The 12732-nt window shown below is 39.9% G+C and overlaps 1 protein-coding gene and 1 long non-coding RNA gene across 11 annotated transcripts in view; one reads left to right on the top strand and one right to left on the bottom strand.

The window, feature by feature from the left end:
• LOC133278420 (uncharacterized) overlaps positions 1-10423 on the top strand; it is a 57793-nt gene extending 47370 nt beyond the window's left edge. The window contains exons 3-4 of the long non-coding RNA XR_009746548.1: positions 5885-6032; positions 9402-10423. This is a non-coding gene — a long non-coding RNA (uncharacterized LOC133278420). The remainder of the gene's footprint in view (positions 1-5884; positions 6033-9401) is intronic.
• Positions 1-12732, bottom strand: part of PLD5 (phospholipase D family member 5) — a 166071-nt gene that overhangs the window by 17964 nt on the left and 135375 nt on the right. The gene's annotated exons all lie outside the window — the stretch shown is intronic.

Raw genomic sequence — 12732 nt, 5'->3', positions numbered from 1 at the left:
AGGAAGAACTCCTTACTAGGCTGGACAAACAGCAGGATTTCACTGACAGGAAATTTTGCTTATTCTTTTCCCTTGTACACTTGTAGGCATCATATATTAAATGAAAAAAAAACATGAAAAGAACCTCAACAATACAGGTTTCTGGACCAATAGTACCCTATGCTTCCTAACAAGCAGCAACACCTTCCAAACACACTTGGATCATGGGTTAGACAGGGTGTACGATGTGTCCTTATCCTGCACTGTGCAGACAAGACAGTGCGGTTTATATTTACCTTGAGCTCCACTCTTAAGAGACAGTCCCACTGTGTAGGCAAGGTACTGTTTGACCTACATAAGAGTGGCACAATCTGGTTCACAGCCTGCAGTACCTGAGTTGCAGCAAACATAGCAGGAGGCTTAGAAAACTCCTTAATTTCTTTTTGAGGAAAAGTTTTTAGTGGTTGCTTACACTCGAGCCCGATTCTGAAAAAAGCAGGTCTCCTTGGGCATAAACTGCCATTTGCCCAAAAGCTCTGACCACCAGCAGGTGCTGGGCATCCATTGCCTGTGCTACAGAAACTCAAGATTAACTACAGTAGTCTATTACGCACTAAATTCACAAAGTTTTTTGTGCGTCTGCCATTTTCTGGTCTTTGAAAATGTATTTGGTTTTGCATTCAAGCTTGTGATTTTTTTTGTTTCCAAATGAATGATGGCTAAACCAGAATCACATCAGGGTACAGTAACAGAGCAACAAAAAGCATCCTATACTGATAAATCAGTTACTACGGTCTAAAAAGACCTAAGATATTCAGTAGCTTCCAAAGAAAAGTAATACGCAATGTATTCATTACCACCTTAAAGCAGACCACAGACAGTTACAGTGGTTAGCTCATCTCTTCATAAAATAGGCTCTATTTGGTTAGCCTGCACTCAAAAAGTACATTCTTTTGCACTTGGTTATCAGTCTTACCTGACCCCTACCGCAAACCTCCCTTATGCTTTCATATGGTATCCTTTAATGCTCAGTGAATCTTTTCCAGTAATACATAGTGTCATCTTAAGGCTGCCTTCTGTGCAGCTTTTCTTTAATCTCACCAAAACCTGCTGAGCAGATAACATGTGCTAGTCCCACGCCAGGTGCAGGTAACAGCCATGCAGCGGCCTGTGGTGGAGCGACCATCACGAAAGGAGAGACAAAGACATTTGAGAAAGGCAAAAGTGTTTCTCTGTGCAGTATTGTTTGATGCACCTGTTGTAGCAGACTTTGGGCTACAGGAGTAGTGCTCATCAAAATTCAGTAAGTGTAACAGACCCCATTCAGACAACTGTCATTCTGACGTAAACTAAAAAAGGCAACCTGATGCTGAAGAGGCTGAGAAGGCTGCGACACTGCCTGGCTCTTCTCTCACGAAACCTGTACAGGCAGTGAAGTCCACCAAAACAGCAAAACCATGTACCTGAGCTAATACTTCACTAGGAATTGCAACCTACCCTTGTGCGTCCTGAGCCAAAATCCTTGCTCTGTGCTTGGCTAGTAATACAGAGCAGAGGCTTCACAGCATTGTTATGTTAAAATCAAAAGAAATTCAATGAAATCCAAATGCAGCACAGTTCTGCTTCTGCTCCGAGTTCCATTTTTTCTTTCCATGTTGGTAAGAACATGGAAGCTACACTACTGTTAGGAAATACTAAATAGAAGAGATTAATACAAATGGTAAACCACCGTATACTCAGGAAGTTAGTAAAACTCTGTCTAGGTTAAAGTATCTGAGAGTGAATAAATGCAGAATTTAAATTAACAGCACCTTTGCATGTCAAAAATCATCTAGGGCACAATAAATGTTCGTGATTCCTTATTATTTTGAAAACCGAAACTGTTTTTGAAGAAAGCTTAAGAATTGCTTAAAGAATTCAAACAGATTAAATTTAGAGATTAGCTGTTTCATTGTAACTATTGTTCCTATTTTCTATAGACACTTATTGAATAAATGGTATTTTGATATTCCTATATTCAACTCTCAACCATTCTCCAGTGAATCACCTTGAGAGTCCTGCACAGGGATATTACTTGTGCCTGGCCTATGTTCCCCGCTATGCTTGAGTGGGTTTTACGTTATCTAAGGCCAAAGGTTAATTTTCTATCACCTTGGATTTAAGTGATTTGAAAATATTGGCAGGCAGAATTTCTACTGAACTAGAAAAAAGCCCCTTCACTTGACAGCAGAATGCAGTGTCAACCTGAGCAGGGTACTCAAACCCATCGCTGAAAATGGAAAACTGTCACGGAAGCCTCTGTGCTGCAAATAAAGCTAAGCATATGACCAAGAAGAGGTGATGCTTTTGATAGAGAGTGCATCCAGCACTGGCACCGAGTGTCAGCAGAAAGCCATGACGTGCTCTCAGTGCAGGAAAGGAAGGGACGTGAGTGAGCTGACTGTACCCCATCGGAACTGATAAAGTACATTTGAACTGGCAGCCACTAGCAGTCCACTGGTCTTTAATTCTCACCTTTAGAACATACATGTGATAGATTTGGGTCTGTGGTTCTTGCAGAATAGAAGTCTCAGGGAAACTACAACTTCATACATTATTTTTACCTTTATTACCTAATGGCAAAAAGCTGCCATGCTAAGGCAGAGGAGATATTTTAGGAGCTGATAATTTTACAGTCCCATTCCTTTTTCTGCTAGACCACAGGTCAAGAGCATAAAACTGCACAGTGATGCTCTGCTAATTCCCACTTCACCTTACGTTCACTAGACAGTCCTACAATTACTTTGCATAGCACCCTGATCTTAAGAAAAACACACTGAAATAAAATGAGGCTCAGCACTTCATTTCTGCTGAAAGGTACTGCCACCGAGGTGCAAAGCAAGCTAGACGCCCAGGCGTTTTAAAATGGTCTGGTTTAAAATGAACTTTGCAAGGAGGAGGCAGCAATTCAGAAAAACAAATTCCTGTGTTCTCAACACGTTAGGAAAAAACTCATGATTTTTCCTTTCTGCCATCTGCTCTATTGATACGGAAAACTGGGCAAAAATAAATCTGCTTGTACAGATGATACAAATACAATTTGTTTAAACTGTGGACCTCTCTGTGATGATGTTCACATAGAACCTAACATGGAACTGAGAGGGCAAATTTGTGCTTTCTTACTATTGTAAGAAAGTATGTGCTATTGAAGCTCACTAACAAACCAAGCCCAAAACACTGCTGCTTGTCAGAGCAAGCCAGAAGGCAGAACTGAATCAGTTAAAATTCCTTGCTATGTAGTCTATCAGCATAATTAATATCACTTGGCATAATCACAGCCTAATTTATAATTTTCAAATGACTTTTCGTTTACAGTTTCATTACCCCCTCAAAGCAAGCACAAGTATCTCTTTAGGGGAAATGCAAGCTTGCAACTGCAAGGAACATTTTTCCAGGATCATGTTTGATTTATTTCTTGTTTTACTGCAGGAAATCTAATTAATGGGGATTCTAATTTGATTCCATTTCTCTTTTGAAATGCAGTTTTTGTTCCTTGTATCAAAGAAAAGTGCAGGCTGGGAAGAAAAGGACCACATTGTGCTGGCCTCCATCTCGCTGCTGGCAAGCTGCGTCACAGTTCAGCACTAGTGTCATTCATATGACATTAAACAAGTGGAACTGTAAAAAAATTAGAAGGTGAAGTGAAAGATCCTGCTAGCTTCTGGAAAGGCCTTCACTCTCCTTTACCATGCACACAGGCGTACCTCCCACTGGTTCCCTCCATCTTCCCTGCTTCAGAGCCTGTCCTGTCAACCCTTATCTTACATTCTCCCCACACAGCTGGAAATCTCAGCACAAGCTTAGTATTCGTTCTCATTCTGTGCAGTGCTGCGAGGGGCAGCCTCGGCACATCATCTGCCATACAAGACAGAGAGAAGAGTGCAAAGGACTGACCTCAGAATAAGGGCAATATTGATTTCTAAACATTTCTCTCCAAGTGCAGTTTCTTTGGGGCTTTCAGATGTGTGGGCTTCAGGGAAATGCAGCAGCATGTAATAGGCTAATTGGATGTATTATTTATAATATTAGCGGCACACAGAAGGCACATCCCTTCCTTTTGCAAACTGAAGGGATTGGTGGCAGGCCTGCTGCGGACACAAACTGGGACAATGACATTGCATATAAATTACCACTGTTCATCCTTGCTAGAGTACCTGATCAGAATTAGAACCCTCTTCTCTTGATGTAAGCAGAGGACCAAAGGCTCGAATTAAATTTTGCCTGAGCCTTGATTAAATTCAGTGTACAGGACCTTGAGGTAAGCTAGGAATCCAAGCAGTTTAGACAGGTAAGATAATTTAGCAAAACAGTACACAGGCAGCCCCAAGACAATGGCTAGCCTGTATGAAAATCTGTTTCAGAAATCCATACTAGCTCTTAGTCCTACCCTTCTGAGTAACCACCTTAGATATTTGTGCTGTTTCTGCCTGCTTCGACATGGAAGCAGTGTCTCCTGTAAAGATGTGGTCCTGGTGTATGCTCCTAGGAAGAAAATGTGGAATTAAATTAATACAGCATATTCATGCCTCCTGATCCTAAGAGTAAAATTGGGGACACATGGATTCTTGCTTCTGTAATTCCCTCTTTCTGCTAAAGCGCTATGTTGCACATAAAAGTAAAGATCATTTGGGTCATCTGAAAAGCCTTTTTGTACTTGGTGAAGTACTACTATTATTACAGATAGTACTAATGAATGCTATGGCTGTATCATGAGAAAAAGGAATATTAATGTTTACTGCATCAGGTCATGACCTGGGTGTTTTCTCCTACCTCAAATAATGGCAGATGCTGCCTGTGTGGATGTAAAAATTGTTTATATCTAAATAATGTGTAACACCCTTTGTGCAAGAAACAGAAGTATTGTGTGCCAAAGATGTCAGAGATTTAATAAAAGTCATCATAGCACTTACGTAAGTTAACACTGAACAGAACAAAGAAGAAAAAAAAACCCACATAAAACAAGCATGAGACAACTTTAAGGCTTGATGCCATTGCCATCTGCAGTGTTGGGTAATAATCACTTTACAGGAAAAGGAAATAAATATCTGAAAATATACATGAAAACAGGTTGCTCCAATTCAGCATTAACACTGCCAGTCTGAAAACTAGAAGATCAAATTTATTTATCTCTCACTATTTCTGTTCAAGCTGAGCTCTTTGTTACAGCACAGACAGAATGGAAAGTAATAAAATGTAAGTCCCAAAGATGATAAAAGATGTTTTCCATACATAGAAGCAGAACATATATCATGAAACTGTAGTTTATGTTCATGGTATGTATATGTATGGTATATGCAGGTTCTTCACCTATGCTGCAGAGCTACTTACAAACTTATTTGCTACCCAATCACAGCAATCCACCATATCATTAAATTTTACAGAAATGCCTAATAAGTCATTATACTGATTAGAAAAACTTGATTGTCCAGTACAGGGATTCTCATGACTTCTGCAGTCTTCTGAAGATAGACCTGACATTTCTGTTTGCACGCACTGCCTGACCAAAACGCCTGCCACCAAGTAGTTCCAGGCCAACATCAAGAATTGCACTGTTCTGGTGACTGCTGAAAGGTGACTGCACAATGACTTCCAAGCTTGGCCTCGTTGCTTATGACAACAACATTAAAATCTGAAAAGGTTTAGCGGTGCCATTAATTCTTCATATTCATATGGAAGGAATGCTTTGTCAGAATCTGTTTTGTTCTGCCTGATGACTTATGGATATAGAAAGATGAGATTTTATACTGAGCTGCAGAACCATTATTCTTTTTGTATAATGGCTGAAGTGATTGTCCTTCTTTGCCCTGACTCATGGGAGATTTATGGCATGGTATTTCAGCCCAATTTACTGCATGTCTTTCCACAGGACAATATTAAACCCAGTTTTCCATGAAAGGATTCAACTGCTAAAGTGGGAGGTGACTGTGCTGCTGCATTTGGGAACCTTTTGGAGTTGAGGCAGTTCTGATGAAGATATTTATCCAGAAGGGAACTATCATCTGTGCAATATCAAAGTGCGTGCGCGTGGGTGGAACCACATATTGGGAATACTCTTTCATGACTATTTTAATGTCGTTATTTTAATTGTTTAGTTGAACAAGACTGATCTGATGGGGTATGCTAATAACTAAATACTTCTGAGAGGAATCTGCCTCCATTCATTAACATCACTGACCAAGATTAGTTGCCAGCAAGTTCTTACGAGAGATGACAGAATAGAATGTGGTGCATTAGCACTCCCTCAGAGATTCAGCTGGGTTTTAAAGAACAAGTTCTCTTTCAGCACAACCTAAATCATATTTTGAGTTAGTGGTGGATTTGCTGCCTTTCTTACATCCGTGTAAGCTTCCTGATTATTTTAAGGCTACCACCAGCTGTTGAGCCAGATGCTGGAACCCCTGGATCAGGCTGTATGGCCTGATCCAACAAAATGATTTATGTTGGACTCCATAATCTTACACGTCTTTTCCAACCCAAATGAATCTCTGATTGCAAAAGGCCACACTGGTCTGAAGAGCTCTGACTGACTCTACAGGCTTGTCCGCCCCCTAGCTGCTGAATTCCAGCAGTAGGCTCTGGCACAGAAGTGCAGCTCAGACCCTTTTGCCCCATCCACACAATCTGGCTTGGACTTGAGAACAGCGGTGGGCAGGACAGAGCAGTGCAAACAGGCCAGGTTCTGCTGCCCCACTTTGTGCAGGGTGTCTGCAAGTAAAGAGGCCATAAAACCATTCCAGTGCAGCACCTGTGCTAATACACATTGCAGTCTCAGCATGTCTTACTATTTCAGGGCTCCTTAATGAACACAACACAAATGAAACCACAGGACTTGCGTGAAATTAGTTGGAGGATCTATAAATTCAAATTAAGCCCTTTTGCTTTACTGCTCACTGCAGAGAGGCCTTAAAGAGGAGTGCCTGGAAACCATTCTCATCACCGTGACCAATGGCCTTTATTTATTTATTTATTTTTAAGGGCAAGACCACTGTCCTGTGCACGATTTGTGACGCACTTCCTGTTCCCAAACTCATTTTTCAAATTTTAATGGCTTAACTCTGAGGCTACTGAGTCTTTGAGCTGCTCATGCGAGCGTATCTCACCAGTGCTGTCTGTTCACCACACTGTCTGCTTGCTTGCTTCAAGATATCAGCAGGGGTCTTTAGAGCTGTCTCCAGTTTTGCACACATGTGCATGGATGATTTTCTTGCCTCTGCATGGTGCTGTACAGTCTGTGTTCTGCCACCAAATTCCTGCATGCCTCTAGTTTCCTAAGGAAGTCTAGAACCCATCCAAAACTCATTATCCTGATATTCACTCATATTATTTGTCAAGTATCTGAGGGACCACTCATAAAACAGTACCAGGCACACTCCCTTTGCAACATCTTCTATGAATCTTAATTATTTTAAGATGTGTTGATGGCATAGCAAGTATAAAAAGCAAGTAAATGATTACGAGGTTAGTTTTACTGGAGAAAGAACCTTCTCTTTTCATTCGGATGCAGAGATCCAACTATCTGACTATCACATACTGCTCTGAAAAGAACAGCTTATCTGGTCAAACTGGATATTCCATCATTTTGCTCTGCATTTTTATTATTTATTGACTTACATTTTATTATTGATTACTGCATCAGTAAGTAAACTTGTTCCAGAGAACGTTCCAGAACAGCAACTGAATAAAAAAAAAATGGAAGAGAAGGAAATAGATCTGTAATTTCAGAGGTCAGAGACCTGAGCACCCTCCTACAGTCAGCAGAAATCAAAAATATCCAGCAAGATGTACTCTGCTCTCTATTACACTAAATACAAACACATAACATGGATGATGCATGTGAGAATGGAGCACAACAGTGGGAGAAGTATGATAAACAGGAATAGCTTCTTAGCACCTTGGAGCTGGGAATTGGCTCTGCATCTAGAGTAACTAGCCAGCCTGGGGAGGCATAAGAAGTCTTTTTGGCTCCAAGCTCAAGGAGAATACACAGCCCTATGCTGGTTTCAATCACAAAAACAGAAGCCCACAGGAACAGGGGAGAACCAGGAGCAATACCAGGCAGCTGCAGAAATACATACAGAACACAAGCAGAGCAGCCGCATTACCCATGTTCGTGTCAGCTTTAACCAGCCCTCTGTTAGCAGTGCACAGCAATGCTAGCAAGAGACAAACAGCCCATTTGCTTCATTTGAGATTCATTTGTAAATACTGGATGGTCAGGTAATAATTTTAAGCAGAGTAAGCCTAATGGACAATACTGACTGCCCTGATTTACTGGATGTAACCAAGAAAAAGTGGCCCGTCTCAGTTGGAGAATAAACCACAACATCCAGCAGTACAAACTTTATACCATGATAAATGCATACTGAGAGTTATGCATATTTCCAAGAGCAACATATCTCCCCCTCTCCCCCATCCCCTCAAAAAAGAAGAAAGAAAAGGAAAAGCTGCTATTTTGGAGATGGGTAACAGTCATCAAACTGCTCCACATTTGATCAAAGCTGGAGACCCTCACCAAAAGCTTTTAGTGAAAATTTTCAGCCTGTCTTTTGAAAGGCAAGCTGTAATAACATCACAGCTGAGTTTTGACAATACAACTAGTTTTCTGTGCAGCAGGAAATAAAAAGACATAAAAGGTACTGAATTATCAGTACAACTACAATATTTACCTAGACCTGTTTTCTTTACATCTTGACTCATTCACCTGTGCTTGCAAACAGGTTGCACTTTTATGCTATCTTTACAATATGAGCTAATTCTGGAAATAATCCCATTGAAATGAAGCAGCATAAGCTTTTTTAAGGATTGGATCACATAGCTACCAATATGTCAGAGCTTTTAAGAAGCAGATATTCTCTGTTGTATGTAAGATATATTATTTAACACAGAAATATGAATTTAGACATACTGGTATTATATTGCATGTACTTTCAGTCTAACATTTACCCATCTGAGCTTGATTGCGCCTTGGTGGATGACTAAATTGAAAGAGCCTTGTTTCGTGTTATAGGACACTTAAGAGCGTGCTCAATTTACTAACAGCGATATGATACTGAACACCACTGGGACAGTAAGAAAATTAAACAAATAATTAGAAGAAAATGGCAAGGATTTACAATGGTCTAAAGTGCCCATTAGGGACGTAACTAATGTTGTTCACACTAGAACAACATTATATCAAATGGAAACACTCATCTAACTTTTGCTTGAGTGAAAAGAAGCGATTCCACTAACTGTCAAAATATCTTATCTCTAAAGGACCAGATGCGCTATTGCGTAACTTCAAGAGACTCATTTAGATAAACGTTCAAAAAATGACTGACTGATTATAGCATGCTTTTTAATCTATGAGTTCTGTAAAGATAGGATGCAACTGTCATTAACAGGAATTGCAAATGTGCGGATCCTCTCTCAGCGATCGGTTTGGAGAGGTGGCTCTGCTACAGCAAGATTTTGGGGAAGCTGGAAACAAATGAGATTGTCATGACTTAGTCCAAGGTATATAGAGCTCCAGTATTTATTACATACTGTTTTTATAGGAGGATGATTTTGATCACACAAATAAATAGAAACTAGAGTGTTCAAGGGTATACTTTGAGAAAATGATCATTCCCCTTTCCCTGAGAGACATACATATGGGTTGCATTTGTTCCTGACAGCATGCAAGAGCTTCCTGAATTTTGGGAACGATTTGAATTGGATTTATAACCCAGAAATGGAGACCAAGAGAAGAAGCAATAATCCCAGGATGACTTCTGTCACTCTTAGTGTGGCCTTCAAGCTGTGACTCCTCCACGAGTCTCCTCAGTATAACTGGGATGAGACTTCTGAGAGTAAAGAACAACATGGATTGCTTCCAATTGATTTTGCTTCCCACAAGCAATCAAAGAGTTAATCCTCCAGTATTTCCACAATCTCAAATTGCCCCAAACCTGCCTTTTTAGATGCAGCTCTCAATAACCAGAGATACCGTATTACCTCCCAACTTTTGTCATCTCAGAGTAGGAAGAAAAAGAGGTTAGGTTTTATCAGTCTTTTTGTCACTGAAGACAAGAGGAGAAGAAGGTGGTAGAGAAGAATTCTAACTGCTGCTTCTGCCTCCCTTTTTCCTATGTTATGAGGAGAGCCTGAACAACTAAATCAAAACCCCCAATATCTCTCAATCCAGTTTTGTCCTGTCTAGTTATAACAGGCAAGACACACAGCAACAAACCAAGTGCTCCTGCAGCCATACCTGTTGCAAGCCTTCCTATACATTGGACTTTCCTAAATGCAAAAACCTAATTCATACTAAAACAAATAAAACATTGGCTTGCCAGGTTTTACTTAAAACTGACACACAGAGGAAACAGATCTTTGGATCAACAGGGGTTTTTGTTTGGTTGGTTTTTTTTTCCTAGTAACTTTAAAGTTCTTAATTTCAGAAAATCCCAAATCCAATATACTTTCACTGTAAATATGATTAGATTATTTATAACTGTCATAACTTTATCTACAGTATCTACAAATGGTTCATAAACCTTTTCTGAATAATTAGTACTTGTATAATACTTAATAGAGTCTTAATATTTTACATAGCTAATTTGACTTCTGATTCAACTGAATTCTTAGAAAAACAAATGAATTGGGAAACTTATTTCTTACACTTCAAATGTAATTGATAATTCATAATTGCTAAAGCCTGCATGTACTGTAGGAGTCAATCCTAAAGAGACAAGTATGTTTTATGTAATAATAATCGTAATGAAAAAGTAGTCCATAGAGAGTTTCTCATTCATGCAATCACACTTCTCGTCTCCTACAGTATTCTGCCTCTCTTGTGTATTTATTTGACCTCTTAGATGCATCAATTAAAAACCTAACTCCTCAGATAAAACAGGTCACTGTTTCCAACCTGATAAACAGCAGTGGGACAGTTTATCTCATTTTCTAATTACCTTAAATTATGTAGATACAATCATCAGTTTCTAACTTATAACAAGAGAGTAAGAGGAGGATGGAGAGGAAACTGCCTGAAAAAGAAATACTGTTGTTCAGTAGTCCTGTCAGACACCCAGCTGTCACATAGGACACTTTAGAAAGTGCTCCAAGGCACTGCTGGGAGTCAGCAAGAACAAATCATTGATCCTTTGCAACAGAGATTATTAGATAAACATCTGCTATTCAAAACTTTGTCCAAGCTCATTTCATGAAAGAAGCAAGGTCAACAAATTCTAGTCATAAGGCCAAGCCCAATTTATCAAGAATTAATATGTCTTCATCGATAAATACATAGGTGAATACATCAGGTATTATTTTCTGAGTCCTCCTCCTGATGGAATTTCTAAAATGAAGAGAAATCAAATGCCTTTCTGAAGTCTTACTTTGTACTGTGAAACAAATCACACAGAGAATCCAACAGAGACACATAAAATAAATGGGAATATGAGAGCAGGTTCACTAGGTTGGGAATTTTTGTCCTAAAAGTTTTACAGCCTGGTGGGTTTTTGTCCTTAAAAAAATTACATCTTGCAGCCATTCAGCTTAAACTGGTCTGAACTGAAAACAGAAGAATGAACAAACCAGAAAATACATGGACTTAATAGGCACCTTAAAAAGAAAAATCCTCTACTAGCAATTTTTACACAGCTAACTAAAAGAGGAAATCATGGGACTGCTTAGGACATCAGCTGAACCAAAATTTAAGCAGGACTTTTTGAGATAATGCTTTTAAGATGTCAAAGGCAAGATACATGACTGCCTGCAATGAATCTAGATATTAGGGTTTGTTTAAGAACCACTGAGAACTTTTGCATCTACCTGATTATCATTTACACCTTTTATTCATACCTTTGCTCCCTGAAGGGAGGTGGCTGATGGCGTGGGCATGTTTGGGCAGAAAGTTAGGGCCATCTGTGCTGTGTGGCTGCTCCCTGTTACCTGTCTCAGCTGTCACCAGCCAGTGTCCTTGGTGCATCGCCTAGCTTCCATCTCCTCAAAGCTCCCTGATCTCCAGGATCTTCCCCACTTCCAAGATCCTTCCCCCAGCCAGGAACTTCACCTTCTTCTGTCCAGGTCCCCTTCTTTGTTCCAAGACCCCCTCTATCCAGCAGCCCTTATTTTCTGGCACTCCAAGACTCACTTTTCCCCCACGTAATTCTGTAAACAGTTCTCATGCATAAGCACAAGGCGTGAGCAGCCTCCTAACTGGTGGTTCTGTCTCATGTCTCGTCAGTAACTGGAAGAGTCCAGGTGTGCCAATTTCATTTACACTTTCAGGTGTTTACAGTCAGACTCCACCAATTGCAGGGAGCAAGTAGCAGGCTTCTGCTTGAGACCTGAACATTCAAATTTGGACACTAACCCCTGCACAAACACCCAACTACCTGCTACCATGACTTAAGCTATTTTATTTGCCTACAAGAGTATTTGGTATAAGCCTGATTCCACTTCCAGTGAAGACAATCAGATTAATTTTACTTGTTTCAATAATTTTCAGTAATGGAATTTTCCAAGGGCTGATTATTTGTTGCACATAAATGTATTTTTCTGAAGTGGTTCAGCTAATCCATTAGACAGTTGTTTGCCCACTGGATTCAATCATTCTTGTGTGAATAAAACTTGTCTAAAAACGTTGTTAGTATGAAAATCTCCAGAAGTGTTTCTTAAGCTCCTGAAAGGTTTTGTCTGTATTACAAACCTCACGCTTCTCAACAGAATTAAGGAGCTAAATGCATT

The sequence above is a fragment of the Pezoporus flaviventris genome, unplaced genomic scaffold (genome assembly GCF_033815535.1).
Source record: "Pezoporus flaviventris isolate CSIRO_AGI_PZ_B2104156 unplaced genomic scaffold, CSIRO_AGI_Pfla_v1 ptg000066l, whole genome shotgun sequence".
In the NCBI taxonomy this organism is placed as follows: Eukaryota; Metazoa; Chordata; class Aves; order Psittaciformes; family Psittacidae; genus Pezoporus; species Pezoporus flaviventris.
The sequence above is the reverse complement of the archived record's forward strand: the minus strand, read 5'-3'. Positions and strand labels throughout refer to the sequence as shown.